The 14,707-nt window shown below is 31.5% G+C and overlaps 1 protein-coding gene across 1 annotated transcript in view; it reads right to left on the minus strand.

Moving 5' to 3' along the window:
* The window catches only part of LOC126848761 (unc-112-related protein), a 33,762-nt gene that overhangs the window by 15,563 nt on the left and 3,492 nt on the right, over nucleotides 1-14,707 (minus strand). The window lies entirely within an intron of this gene.

Genomic DNA, 14,707 nt, shown 5'->3' on the forward strand with positions numbered 1-14,707 from the left:
ATCAGTTAATATTAATTTTTAAAAAAATTTTTTTCCAAAAAAACAATTTTTTCTAAATCGTGAAAAACGTAACAAAGATATGGAATGGCGACAAAAGAATCCCACGACAAGAACCTCGTACAAGCGAATAGTTACACATGCGCAATTATGCGAATGACAAGGGAAGGCGAGGACGGTTGAGAGCGCGGTTAGAGAGAGAAAAGGATGAGAGAAGCTGGGAAAGAGTTCTGTAGAGAGTGAGGAGGAGAGAGGAAGACGAACGAGCGGCAAAAGCGAACGGAGGGCGACATATAGAGGGGGCGGAACGGAGGACAATAAATGTCAGAACAACGACCTCGCGGTGGCCAGCCAAACGACTAGACAGATCGACCATCGTGGATGAAATCTTTATTTCGCTATACATTTCGAGATTATCGAAAGTTTCGTCTTCCCAAGCAGAGATATCGATATGTTATATGTATCTTACGAATAAAAAATTAGTACAGCAAAAAAATGCCACTTTTATTAAGAAAATATCTTTTTGTGACAAATTTGTGACAAAAATTGTCATTAAAATTAAAATCCAACTCCGAAATATTTCGCTTTAGTTTATCATTTAGTAAATCATTTAGTATTAAAAACTGAGAGGTACATTTATTATGAAAAAAAAAAAAATGCGATTAAATTTCTGCTAAGAAAAAGTCAGTTTTAAATCGATCAAAGAATCTATTTCTAAAATGAAAGATTCGCGAAATGATTATGTAGTTCTTCTATTTCTGATTTTGCACGATATTTTTTTTTTCAGATTTCCTTGTAAGCCGTGAAGAATATGACGTCATACGATAAATTTGGTTTATGGCGTCTGTTACTCTCCTCTCCTCTTCAGCCCTTTCGATGAACTGGGTCACAGTAATATATTTATAGAAAGGGGGTTCCTGAAGGGGTGGGGAGATGACTAGCGAGTCTGGAGAGATATTATTGGATTCTCGCGATATTAGTCGCGGATCTTTGTGTCTTCTTCAAACAAATCACTGAGCACGCTGGCTTAAAAGGGTCAATAGACGGGTAAAAGACTGCCTCAAGAATATGTCTTCTCAGATTGATATGCAAGTCAAAATATACCTTTATCTTCTGATTATCTTCTCTGAGAAGGCGTGACAATGTAAACATCTAACTTAATTAGATCATTAATTAAAAGACTAACCATCGTTATATGAATGCTCGAAAATTTTATACTCATAATATTAAATGTTATAATTACAATTTGGTATAATCAGTGTAAATAATTATAATATACAAAAATATGTATTTATTTTTACATTATAACATATTGTAAAAAATTACGATTTAACAAGAAGTTTATTTAAAATTCACTGCGAGCTGTGTCTTGCCTATACGACCACAATTTATTTATCTTTGTATTAAATTTTGGATTAAAATTATACATGTCACGCGAATAATGTCTAAGTTAAAGTACGTATGTCACGCGCATCCAATTAAATTTACAATTTGCATTTTTAATTATTCGCAATCCCATTAGTTTAATCCTTCAATGCGGACGAGAAGCTTTATTATGGGATGGGCGAGAGAATTTAAAAGTACGATCGTGAGACAAATTGATTTTGTCGACCCTCGGCCACGGTCGTCGCAAAAGATATCCCGAGCGTATCACCGATGCCCGACAATGCCCGTTTTCCGTACAGAAGCGTGCGAATAGGGAGGAAAGCGAGCGGAAAAGGCGGAAGAGAATAAGGGGAGGGAAGAGAATGGAAATAGCCAAGTAGGGACTCGGCGCAATTAGTCGCTCCACGGGAAATGCACGCGGTAATGAGACATGGTTGAACCACCGGATTCGCGCGCACTTCCGGCACATCGAGTAATTTCATCGCATGTGACTTCGCTTTCTCGTTTCAACGAAGCGAGACAATTTTTTGGCAACATTGCAACTACGAAAATTATTATTCTTTTAGTTAAAATAAAATGTAATTTATTTGATTGACTGAGCAATTAATAAAGTGAGATAAATCTTTAATTTAATATCTAGTTGTTAGACTGAATCTTGTATTAATATAATATAATATTAGTCTAATGTAACATTATTATCTTTTTAGTGAAAGGGAATCTAAACAATTTTTCGATTTCTTTATCGCATTTCGAGAAAATATGACAACCAAGAATGTAATGTATGCATGGTAAAATGTGGTTCGTAAAGATCGTCATAAAGTCTTGTGAGAATAACCTTTTCTAGTTGCGGGAAACAAGGGGAAAAGAGAAATCAATGTTGCAAAATATATTCGCGCGATTGGGAAAGTTTGCTCGGGGTTAAAGAACGGAGAGAGAGAGAGAGAGAGAGAGAGAGAGAGAGAGAGAGAGTCTGATTATATTCGCTCTGCGTTTCAATCGATCTTCATCGATATGTTTTATACAATTTTTTTTTAGCATATTTATAGAAGCACAATTTTCTCCCAAATTCATCGTTCTATTAAGCAATCAAAAATTATAACCATTAATCTTCGTAAATCAGGATAAAAGAGACTGTTCAAGTTGTAGTTCGAAAGCTTTGTTAATAAACTCGTATGTTTCTAGAAAAGAAAGTTTCTTTTATCAATTGATCAAGACTAGACTACGTATAGAAAACAACACTTGACAGCTGGATGAGGATAAGAAAAATGTTATGATTTTAATAACGTTTATATAAACTTTAAAATAGTTTCTTTTTTTTTAAGTCATTGACTTGATAATTACTAATTATTATAAATGATATTATTTTGATGGTAATCCTCCTGGTGCTATCATTAAGTATGCATCTTTAAACATACTAATCAATTAAGTATTTATTAATTTTCTTTGTCTCTAAAAATATATCCATATACATATAAAATGGCAGATGATACTTATTCCTATTTTAAAATGTGTTCAAAATGAATTTCGTATTTTTATCATAAAAATATAAAATAAAAGTTGCGTAAGTTTGATGGAAGCAAATATCTACGTGCATATAAATTCAAGGATATCGGTCGCCTATCTACGCCTTATCAGCTTTTGCATATCCTTTAATTCTACGCTAAATATTATCGACTTCCGTTGAAGTCAAATCATTTTATAATTATTCCTGTAACTTAAAATTTCTGTTGCAGAAAACGAATGTTTTACTTAACGTTCGATACTTATATCTTGATTGTGAATGTTCAATAAAATACGATAATAAAGTCAAACTCAGCACCAAAAATTGCCAGTGTTATAAAGTTATTCTGATCCTTGTGTTTCTTCTCTTTCAGTTTTTATACACGCAGTGTTCATTCTAAAAGAGATATATTTTTCTGTATCTATAAAATATATAAGTTATTAACTTTGAATATACACATATATTTGACTCGAAAAATATAGTTTCTTAAATATGTTATCTTATGTAGTTACAAAATTGTTAAAATTAGAAAAGTGACTAGTTCTTTTACTCCTCATTTTTGTTGATCTTCAAATTTTGTAAATTTTAATGATATGCGCATCAAATATATTTCATCATTATCATTGCATATATTAAAAATGGATCGTAGCTTTTTTATAAAATCCAATTGCATTATGTGAACATTGATCTATGGTGAAATAAATAAAGTAAGTAGTTGTGCGTGCAAAAGTGTTGATACAATGTGCAATGGAAAAAGAAAAATGCGAGGAATGATTAATAATCATGCGGCCGATTGTTTCCGGAAACAACGATAACGCGCGATTATGTACATTGCCTCTTTGTTTCTCTGCACTGATACAAAATTTCGCTGTAAGTATTAATACATAACTCGGCCGCAGTAATTATGCGATACCACTCGCATTTTTCTGTGTGCAGTACTCCGATTACTATGAATGGATCTCTTTCATATGAGATCCACACGCGTTCTGTAGCCGATAAACAGTCCGATTCATGTAGGTACGTCAAAAATTTTTTCCCAACATACAGAGTGTCCAAAATATTCGTAACGCGCGCAATCGCAGGATCAATTTGAGAATTGGGGAATTTTTCAATAGAATCATTAAAACTTTTTGACTCTTGATAACAATTCGCAATTCTCACATTGATATTTCCAATTCGTATATACTATCGATCAGATGCGCGTCTAATCGTGTGTTTGAACACACGGATTCGGATATGAGTTGAGAAAATTGCGATTTATGGGCATAAAGAATAGACGCAACGACGCGCAGGAATTGCGTTTTGATCAGCTCACTTTTAGCGACTATTATTACCGATATAATGCGCATTGTGCAGACGCCGTCGCTCAACGAACGTTTTAAAGAGACGTACAATAAGAGGAACAATATTGCGCGCGTCAAAAGGGCATTGCCGTGAATAAACGGAAATCCTAATAAAAGAGACAGGAAAAAAAGAGAAAAAAAAGAACGAAAGGACAGTAACGATGTCATGGTTGCAATAGTTCTGTTTCACAAAAGATCAAAGAAATGAAATAAAAAAGATTTCTTTTCACAAACTTTTTATCAATAAATATATATATACATTTAATTCATTTTGAAATTTAATATTAAGAGCTTGTCAGTGCAAATGTATATCTAGAATTTAATTAATATGCCATTAAAAATTTTTTATTCGTTCGCAAAATATTGTTATTAATTTTGAGTTAATAAATATCGAATCTTATTTTACTGTAGTAGAGACGTGACACCTTTTCAAAATGATCATTTCCAAAGTGTTTCGATGAAAATCATGCAAATTCGTGCGCGATCATAAACATTGCGAGATACTAAATACCATGAATGGACACGAAGGCGTCCGTCCGAGTGAATGGAAAGCGCGAGAGGCAAGTTACGCCCACGCATCGAAACCTCATACAGGTAGATAATGTACACGTCGGTACAGTTACGCGCTAATAGACCTTGTGGAAGATGGAAGGGAACCTCGTATGGCGTGTGTAGGCGAGAGTTCACCGCCCAACATTCGATTCACATGGAACGAAAAACCGGAGAGATCGGTAAAGTCTTATTTAAATAATAGATAAAAAAGATAATTCAATATTTATTATGTCGAACATATTTTTATTTGATTAAACTACGATTTACATAATCTCTAATTAAGATAATTTTGATACACAGCGCTGTATAATTCTTTACTTGAAGCACAAAAAGTTTTAGCATGGATTCTGTTAGTTAATCATAGCTGATTGAACTTTTTTTTACAAATCTTTAGAAAAAATAGAACATCACGTAGTCTTTTCCTAGAGAAGAAAGCCACGTTATTACAAATAAACGCCTCGATAAATCGATTATAAAAGAATGATTTAAATAGTCGGTGAAACTGACAGGTAGCAACGTTAGAGCGAAAAATACGTGATAAGATAAAAACCAGTTAAGGACTGATAATTGCGGAACATAATATTAGCACAGACTGATAATTCGCGTACACACGAGAAATATTATACTTTCTCTTTCCTCAAGTATGCTGTTTTTTGTCGGGTTGATCGTCCGCCTTAAAATGTTCGGAATGCCTTAGCATGATACTTAATCATTACATAAAAAAAATTTGCGCATATTTATATTATGTGGCAGAAAGAAAGTTGACGAAAAATAAATTATTAAAAAAATTGTGAAACTTAAAACAGTCTACGGTTTTTATAATGAATTTTACATTCCTTACTCTTCGTATAAGGAGAAAATAATGTCCAATCTGCGCACGTTTTTCTCAAACATTCGCGGATTAGATGTCACGCGAGTTTATTGCCGTGACGTAATTCGTGCATCGTGTCGTGTCTTTCGCTCTTCAACGACAATTTTAGCAAGACTAATGCATTACGCGGATAAGAGCCGCGGACATTATTCTTCAACATTATGGCGCGAGTGCACCTATTAGCATGATTGCTTCACGCAATCGACAATGCCTCTGTGAAGTTAACAAAAAATCAAAAATTTTATCAATAATTCAATTCGCACTCGCAATATAATTCTTTAATAGATAGATTTGGGAGGTACAGTTTATTTCGCTAAAAAATATGAAGACAATATTTCAAAGAACAAAACGTCCCTTTTTCACGCAATGAATTTCTTGAGAAATGCTTACGAAACTTGCGGCGAGTTGCAATGCATGCCATGTTATGGTCGGCAGTTACGAAATTCGCGAAAACAGAATTGGACGGCGCGAGTTCCAGGCACACGCGCACACACACACATATATATACTCAGATATATACATATATATCAGACAACACCAGCAATAGCAGTTCGGGAGCAAAAGCTTTGCTGACGTCACGAGCTATCTTTAAATTTAAACCAAGCATCGAATCCAGCGCTTCGCACGCACGTACGCACGCAATACGTTCTGCGTGTGCGAGCGCGTGAGATCAGAAACGGATGCGGCACACTGTATACTCCCGCCATTACTTGCACAATGTATCGTTGTTTCAAGTGCTTTCTCCTTCCTCTACGTTACGAAAAAACAAATCCGCGTGTCAGCCTAAGTTTGTAAATATAAACATGTGAAATAAAGTGACTCTATATTTTTTTAAATTCCAGCTTCAGTTTTAGAAAATATAAAAGGATATTATTAGTTCTCCAACTTCCAAAGTCTTTTCTCAAAATTAAAATTTGTAGAAAATTCTACTTTACATTTTTAATTAATTTCAAATTCTTCAAAATTATTTCTTTCTTCTCTATGCATATGTATATCCATTCTATATTTCAAATAAAAAATAAATATAAATTCGTTTATTTAAAAAAATACAAGGAAGATTTTTCGACTCATACGTTTATAAATAATAATATAAATAAAAATATTAATTTTATAAATGTAAGTATTAATATAAAATAAAAATTATTAAAAATATTAATTAGTAAAAGAGAAAAAGTGGCAAAACATTATTCAATTAAAATTAATAAATTCTAAAAGTTCTTTTAAAAGGAATAAAAATTATTGAGAACAATTATATGATGCAAGCTGTTAGTTTCTCGGCAAAACCCATGATACATATTTCAGAAACGCACCGTATATCGAACAGGAAAAGAACAGCTTGCAGAATGCAGTCACATCCGCGTGAATCATCGTTCTTCCTGCCTTTAATGCGATTTCGGTGGTCGAGGCAACTAACGATGTCTCACGGATAATCGTTTCCTCGTTAATCCACAAGCGGATACATTCTGCGTATATTAATGTTTATTCCTCCTAATATTTTTGTATTAACGAGCCATATTAAATTTGGCTGAAAGCATATGCACTGCTAATTTATTGATTAAATATAAGCAATTATCTCGTTTGTTTTAACATCGCTACAGTTGGGATTTTTACATGAGGACTTTAATAAACAGCTGTTATATAAAACGAAATAAATATAGGAAAAAATTTGGCAAAATACGATCTATGATGTAGAAACTCAAGCCATTTTACACTAGTCTAACTATATTCTATTTCTATTGGCTGATCTTTCTCTGTATATTGTGTATAAATAAAAATATATATTATAAAAAATAATTAATAAAAATAAGAAAAAATCTTTTTCAAAATCTGTTTTTAAGTGAGAGATAACAATAGATTAAATATCAAATTTAAAAGAACAAAAAATTATCTCAACATCTGCATATGCAGATATATGCAGTTTCATATATCGCTCTTTACAAACTATCGGCATTAAAATAAAAAATAGAATAAAATAAATAACAAATATTGTTATCTCTGATACCGCGGTATACACTTTGCGCGTTTAGCGGATTATAAGATTAGTTACATTTACCGAGCACAATTTATTTATACCACAATATTGATGGGAGGTGAAATAGATTCGCATAGCATTTGTGGCCTCGTTTGAGCAAAATTCAAACGTATCGTTTACGAACGGCGTCGATCGTAAAGAAATAAAATTATGTTCCGCACGAACGGATATCATCGGCCGGAACGATCATGCTTCACTGCGGCAAGAACGATCGACCACCCCGATCGAGATTCGATCGCGACCTCAAATCAATAATAACAATGATAATAATAATCTAGATTGCGCAGAATATAATTTCGCTGGAGCACAGGAGACAGAGATTAAATTATATAAATTGCAAGTACGACGGATCGAATGTATATGTATCGAGAATCAAATAATATATACACGTTTCCGCTTATCAAAATATGTTTGTCATATTTTCTTCTATTTTAATTGCCAAACAAGATTGCCAATGTTTTAGCTTTTCCCTTACAAATTGTATGAAAAATATTGTATAAATGTAAGAAAAAAAGGAAAATTCAAAGAATAATTGATTAAAAAATTATAATAAAAATATGAAAAAGTGATTTCATACTTTCCTGCAACAATTTGACGTTTTGATATGCAACAGCTTTTTTAAATTATTTTCAATACACTTTCAAAACACTTTTAATTCTTACTTGTTCGAGAGCTATCTTACATAATTATACGAGCGCGAATCCTTTGACTGTTTGATTAAAAGAGATTGCTCGCAGAGAAAGATCAGTCATGCATATAAGCGAGCTTCCGAACGTGGAGCTTCAGAAAATATGTACAACAGTGAATTCATTCAACGTGCATGATTGTATATCAATTATGTAGCAATTAATTACGCGCGATATGGATAATACATCATAAAATATCATTTATATAAAATACATTTAAAATTAATATTGAAATAATGACATAAATCTCAAATTTAAAATGTATCCATTATTAAAATGTTATTAATAAATGCTACTTCCTTTATTATTATTATTTATCAATATATATTAAAAATTTATAATTTAATGAAATTCTTTTCTTTATTATATATTTATTTATATCTATTAATATAATAAATTGTATAAAATAATCAATTATATAATTAATATATAATGCAATTATTGTATAGTATATGTATGTAATATATGGTGCATGTTATATATATATATATATATATATATATATATTTCTATTATTCTTATTATTGTATGCCATGATTAAATTATATATTGCGATCTCGATATGTATTCTATCAATCTTGAGAAGCGCTCGAATGAAGCACGCGATAAAAATTATATTTGTTGTATTATTGAACGGTCAATGAACGTAATAATATGTACGCCATATAAAGACAAGAATCGATCTACATTACGCAAGCTGGAGAAGAATACAGCATGGTCGGGCTCCTATTAAATCATCATTTAATGCGACAGCATTTACTGCTCGAGCAGCGTTTCGTTTTAGAAAATAGATTTAGATCAAACTTGACGTTGGAAGTTTCGAACAATTTCTAAGAGAATATTACGCGAAATTCTCCTTGTATCTATCTACTATATATAAATAATATCTAACAATTAAAACAATTGGCATATAAGATAATAATATTACTTCTGGATTATATTTCTAAGTAGTATTTAGCTAAAGTTAGTTTTGATTATTGACTAAAGAATTGAGTTTATTATAGTAGGTGTATCCGTAAATAATCCTATCATCCCATTTGGACGAATAAGTACCGTATACGGATGCTCTAATTGAACGGAATGAACGGGGATGTCGGTGGTTATTTCATCGAACTTAACTAGCCTATGGTCGACTTTTCGCGTGCGTATCGTCCTCCCCAACGTGTAAAAATATGTCTTAAAAAGTATCTCCTACTTATTTTTATCTTATTGTTAGGCAAGATATTTCACAAAAAAGCGGTTGCATAATATTGAAAAAAATGTAAAAAAAAGCATCATCATCGCGCAAATTTAATTATAATACAATGCAATAATTTTGACGTATTTATTAAAAGAAAAAGATAACATTTTCTAGTATAATTTTAGTAATATATTTTTAATTTTTACAAAATTATTATTTTTATATTTTCTTCAAAAGATGTAATTAATTTTTGTATAATCTTATAACTATTATGCAAAGATGTATTTATCTCATTTCTTAGACATTGATTTTAAAACTCATAATAAATATATATATTTGTGTCCATATTAATATTTTTAATTTGTAAATTAATTAAATTAGATTTTAACGTTAGGATTAATAAAAATGGAAATTCAATTATCATTCTTATTTTGTTACTTTCACTCGCACGATTATACTGCTACTACTCTATTGCGAAAGTAGCGAGAGAAACATGCGTATCTAATTACAAATGAAACTTGTGAGCTGAACAATGATTCAATTTTATGTAAATCACTGCGATAGATTGGCTATCGACATTTACGCCCCTAGTTATAACGTTTAATCACTCGTGACATAATAAGATCTCCAACATGACATTTCCGACATGACATTTTATCGGCGAATAGCGAATCACCTGCATTTTAATTATCTAACAATTATCTAAATGTGTAAAATGTAGAGAAAAGAGAGTATATCTCTTTACATTTTATTACTGCTTTATAAAAGCGCTTGCATAAACATCGATCTTGTACAGTATTATTGTATAATATTAATATATTAAAATTCTCATTAATTTTAATAATCTTATACATAAAAATTCTACAACAGTTTATTCCTCTAAATGAAATAAATAAATATTTTTCGAAAAATATAATCGCGCATACGTCAAGTTTTAGTAAGATATTTTGAAAAATAATTTAAAAAATTATATTAAAATGTAGATTAATCATTCAAAATATTTCTTGAGGCATTAATAGAAGGAACACATTAACAAGGGTGTGGTCTATTTGATCCTATTGTCGTTCAACTCATGCTCTTAAGTTGTCCACAAGGAAAATTCCCGTTACGATCCAAAAACATCGCGGTCTCGAAGCAAATATAATGATGTGCGGACTGTCATTTCATTTTTTCGTAATGAAAGATATAATAGGTAGTTTGCGAGTGTCATATTTTCAGGATATTACATTTCCGTTAAAAAAAATATTACACGTGCCAAGAGTAATATCGATACAAAGACTATCTGTGCTATTTTAAGTGCATTTATGAGGTGATAAAAAGCAAACGCGCTAAAGTTTCACTTAAATAAATAAAGTATTAAAGGAACGAAGAAAGAGAAGGAGAAGAAAAAATAAAAGACAAGGAAACTACAATTATACACAAATGCTTATGCAGTAAAATATATCTTGAAGCATTACGTTAATCACACACACACACACACACACACACATACACATACATATATACGTATAATGGATACGTTTTTTGATTCATCAAGTTAAATTTATCTAGTAGATTTACAAATGTCTTAAAAATCATTTATTATTCGAATAAAATTTTGTCCATTTTTCACTGATATTCATTGCGATTTAAGACTCTTCTCTCTCTTAAATTCATTTAAAATTGAGAATTATATCGCGTAAAAATTCGTGTTAATCATCGTGAATTTGTCGTCGCGACTCATAGACTTATAAGGCTCGTCCTTCGTGCCGTTCAACCGTAATAATGAGGTCGCTCGGTCAAGGTTTCAGAGCGGAGTTTCATCGACACTGCTAAAATCATCGTCATCTCTGCTATTTCCTTGTCGGCGCGACGTGTGTCGAGAGTCATCTCGGGCTGGCTCTCTTTAGTCTTCTAAATATTTTTGGTCTAGCGGATTCTAGGCACGTATGGATGAAGCTCTCGTGCTCTCAAGTTATTCGAAAGAACAACTTGTCTTTATCGCGCATGATTCACTCGCTCAATTATAAATTCATCACGTTCGTCAGACCGTGAAAAATCACGTTTTCGGTAGAATTGCTCATATTTCAGAGAAATTCTTACGCAACTTACACAATTATTTATTCCATTATATGCTTGTCGAGAGAGATAGAAAATTTTTCTAAATAGATCAAAATAACTATTAACGGGAGAAAATACTCGATATTAATTTCTTTAATGTCGATTGTAAATTATTTAAGTCGAAAAAGTTACGATAATTTAAAGATTATTGTAATTATTTATTCATTATTCATGTTTCCCGTTTACTCAGTAATCATTTACTTACTTCGTCAAGAATAAAGAATTCACATGAGAAATAATCTTTATGACTCACAATATTAAAATAAACATCGTCATCACATTTTACGCAAAGTTATGCATTCGGTATTTATATTTAATATGCAAAATGTGGCCTTTATTTGAAGACAAACTAATCATTTTCACGCACATTTTTAACTATAAAAATAGAAATTTTTGTTTTCAGATTGATAAAAACTACATATTTACTATTACTTTATCTAAAATAAAATAAACTTTTCATAAAATATTTTTATTGGCAGATATTTAAAAAATGTTGAAAAATTTTGATATAATAGCCTAAAAACTCACTGATTCTTTCAATTAACAATTGACTACTAAGAAAGGCGCGTTTGTTGTCGTCGTTTTAATAGCGACACGGTTAATTCTTAACGTCACCTTCAATTAACGCAGTGCTAACCAATCGAATTGAGATTGCAAGCTTAATAGCAAGTGCAACTGTGATCTATTAGCATATCTATTCGTAACGCGGCTGCAAGATTATCGACAATAGTCAATGCCAATTATCGTCTCATAAGAATGTTCGAACAAGTTGGACTTTGAAAGATCAAGGATTAACCCACACACACACATACGACTGTTATCTTGGCGAAGGATTTTTAATATAGTTAATCGCGATTATTTTGACTCAAAATATATTACAAGCTGAAATATAGAATAAGAACTAATATTTTTCTCAAAAAAGCGCAAAAATATTTTGTTGAAATTATAAAATAAAATAAAAATATAATTCTTTTATGACAATCAAAAGAATAGTCGCATCAGGATGATAACTTTGTTAGTGATGCAAACGGTAAAGAAAAATGATAAAACCGAAAACGTAGAATAAAACTTTCTACAAAAATATTAATAATTAGACAAAAAATCAAATGTGTTTCAGTCAGATGATATTTTCAACTTTAAAGAGTATCCAAAGAACGACGAAATGGTAATTTAATCTTCCCAAGTTTTTTCCACGAACAAATAAGAGACAAAATATTCCTTGATCCAATGTCATGTGCAAATGGAATTAAATCACTCATCTACACGTCCTTCAACTCTTCTTCTCTCGATTTTTATTCGTAATCAAAATGATACGCAGGTCATGCGCAATTATTCCATTTCTAAGTCATAAATTTTAACAAAAGTGACATTTCTTCTCGTCAAGTTACTCTTCTCAAGGATTAAAAAAATCTATATTTCTTTTATATTGAATAAAAAAAAATATATATAACATTTTATAAATACATATATTGTATGCCAAAATGTAATTTTTTTATTGGAAAGATATCCTGAAACTCTATCAGTGCAAAAATCATAATTAATTTTATTTTAACGAATCAGTAATTTATGTTATCAGTAATTGATGTATCTCATTAATAATAAATCGCTATAGTGTGCGCTGTGTGCGCGCACGATACCGTGTTGAACCGTTTTCGCCAAAATGATTCGCCTTCATTGCAAACCGCGTAAGGTAGCCGACGCGATATAAAATTACAGTATGTAATTCGACACTATACATGTAATCTGAGCAGATAATTCGACTTGAGCACTTCACGGTGACTCGACCTTCGGATTTAACCTTCGCACGCTTGCTCATCACTTCGATGGCTAGGGAAAAAAAATCAGTCCGGCACGTTTTTCATCCTTTTGCAACTTGATTTAAATGGACAATCAAATATCGTGAAAAATTCATGTAATCGAGAAAAATATAACGTGTCATTGAATAAACATAAGATTTTCCTTTATTAGACAATTACATAGCGTGCATTTTATGCATGATATAAGTTCAAATGAATTCGAAACACAAGTTCACTGAATTCGAGACCGCGAAAGGGAGAACTTCGGTGAGAACGGCGGGTCTTCAATGGCTTCGCGGAAGAGTCGTAAGAAGAATGCAGTCTTGTCGTCGAGCTCTGACGTACGGTACATCGGCTCGGGTGTCGCTGCCTTTTTCTTCCTTCATGACTTTGCGAGCCACGTGTCTCACCAATGAGACACGTCAATTATTCGATCGGCATTTAATCATCGAGAATTTCCATAAGAACTAAATATATCGAACGAGAATGTTCGCAAAATATAATTATACTATTTTCTATCGTATATACCTACAATCTTATTTCATGTGGAGAAAATTATATATGTAATTATAAGAAAAAAATTAAATGACAAAATAATTAAATAATATATATATATATATATATATATATATATATATATATATATATAATGCCTCGAGATAAAATTGTGCGAAACATACAAGTTTTATTTTGCAATGTACCAATGCGTATCATATCAATTGCGTAACATAGAACAAAATATGCTCGAGCTGCTTCGAAATGGCTTGCGCAACGTGTTTACAGATTATAATGCGGAATTTATGGGGCGAACAAGTTAGAATGAAGAAATGGCTAAAAAAAGATGTAACTTGAGATCGTGTTCGAATCGTAAAGGCAAGATTCTCGCGATAATCGTAGAGACATAACACGGTTTTATCGTTATTGCATTATTCGAGCTTTATTGTGTCTAGTTTAACGAATCCGAGTAAACTGTAAAAAAAAGCACACATTGTTTATATTGTCAAAAAATAGATTATATTTTATTATTGCCGATTTGTATTTGAATTAGCCAAATACTTGGAATTTTCAAAATATATATTATTTAAGAATTTATTATTTATTATTCAAGGTTATTTCATTACAGAAGAATTAAATACAGAAGCCATATGAGATTTTCTTTCCCTCGTGTTCGGATACAAATGAGAAGTAAAAGGGGGAAATGTTTTGTTCTATTCTATATTTGTCCCATTTCATTTTGCATTTTTAGTCTCAAAATTATATCGG

The sequence above is a fragment of the Cataglyphis hispanica genome, chromosome 4 (assembly GCF_021464435.1).
Source record: "Cataglyphis hispanica isolate Lineage 1 chromosome 4, ULB_Chis1_1.0, whole genome shotgun sequence".
Classification (NCBI taxonomy): Eukaryota; Metazoa; Arthropoda; class Insecta; order Hymenoptera; family Formicidae; genus Cataglyphis; species Cataglyphis hispanica.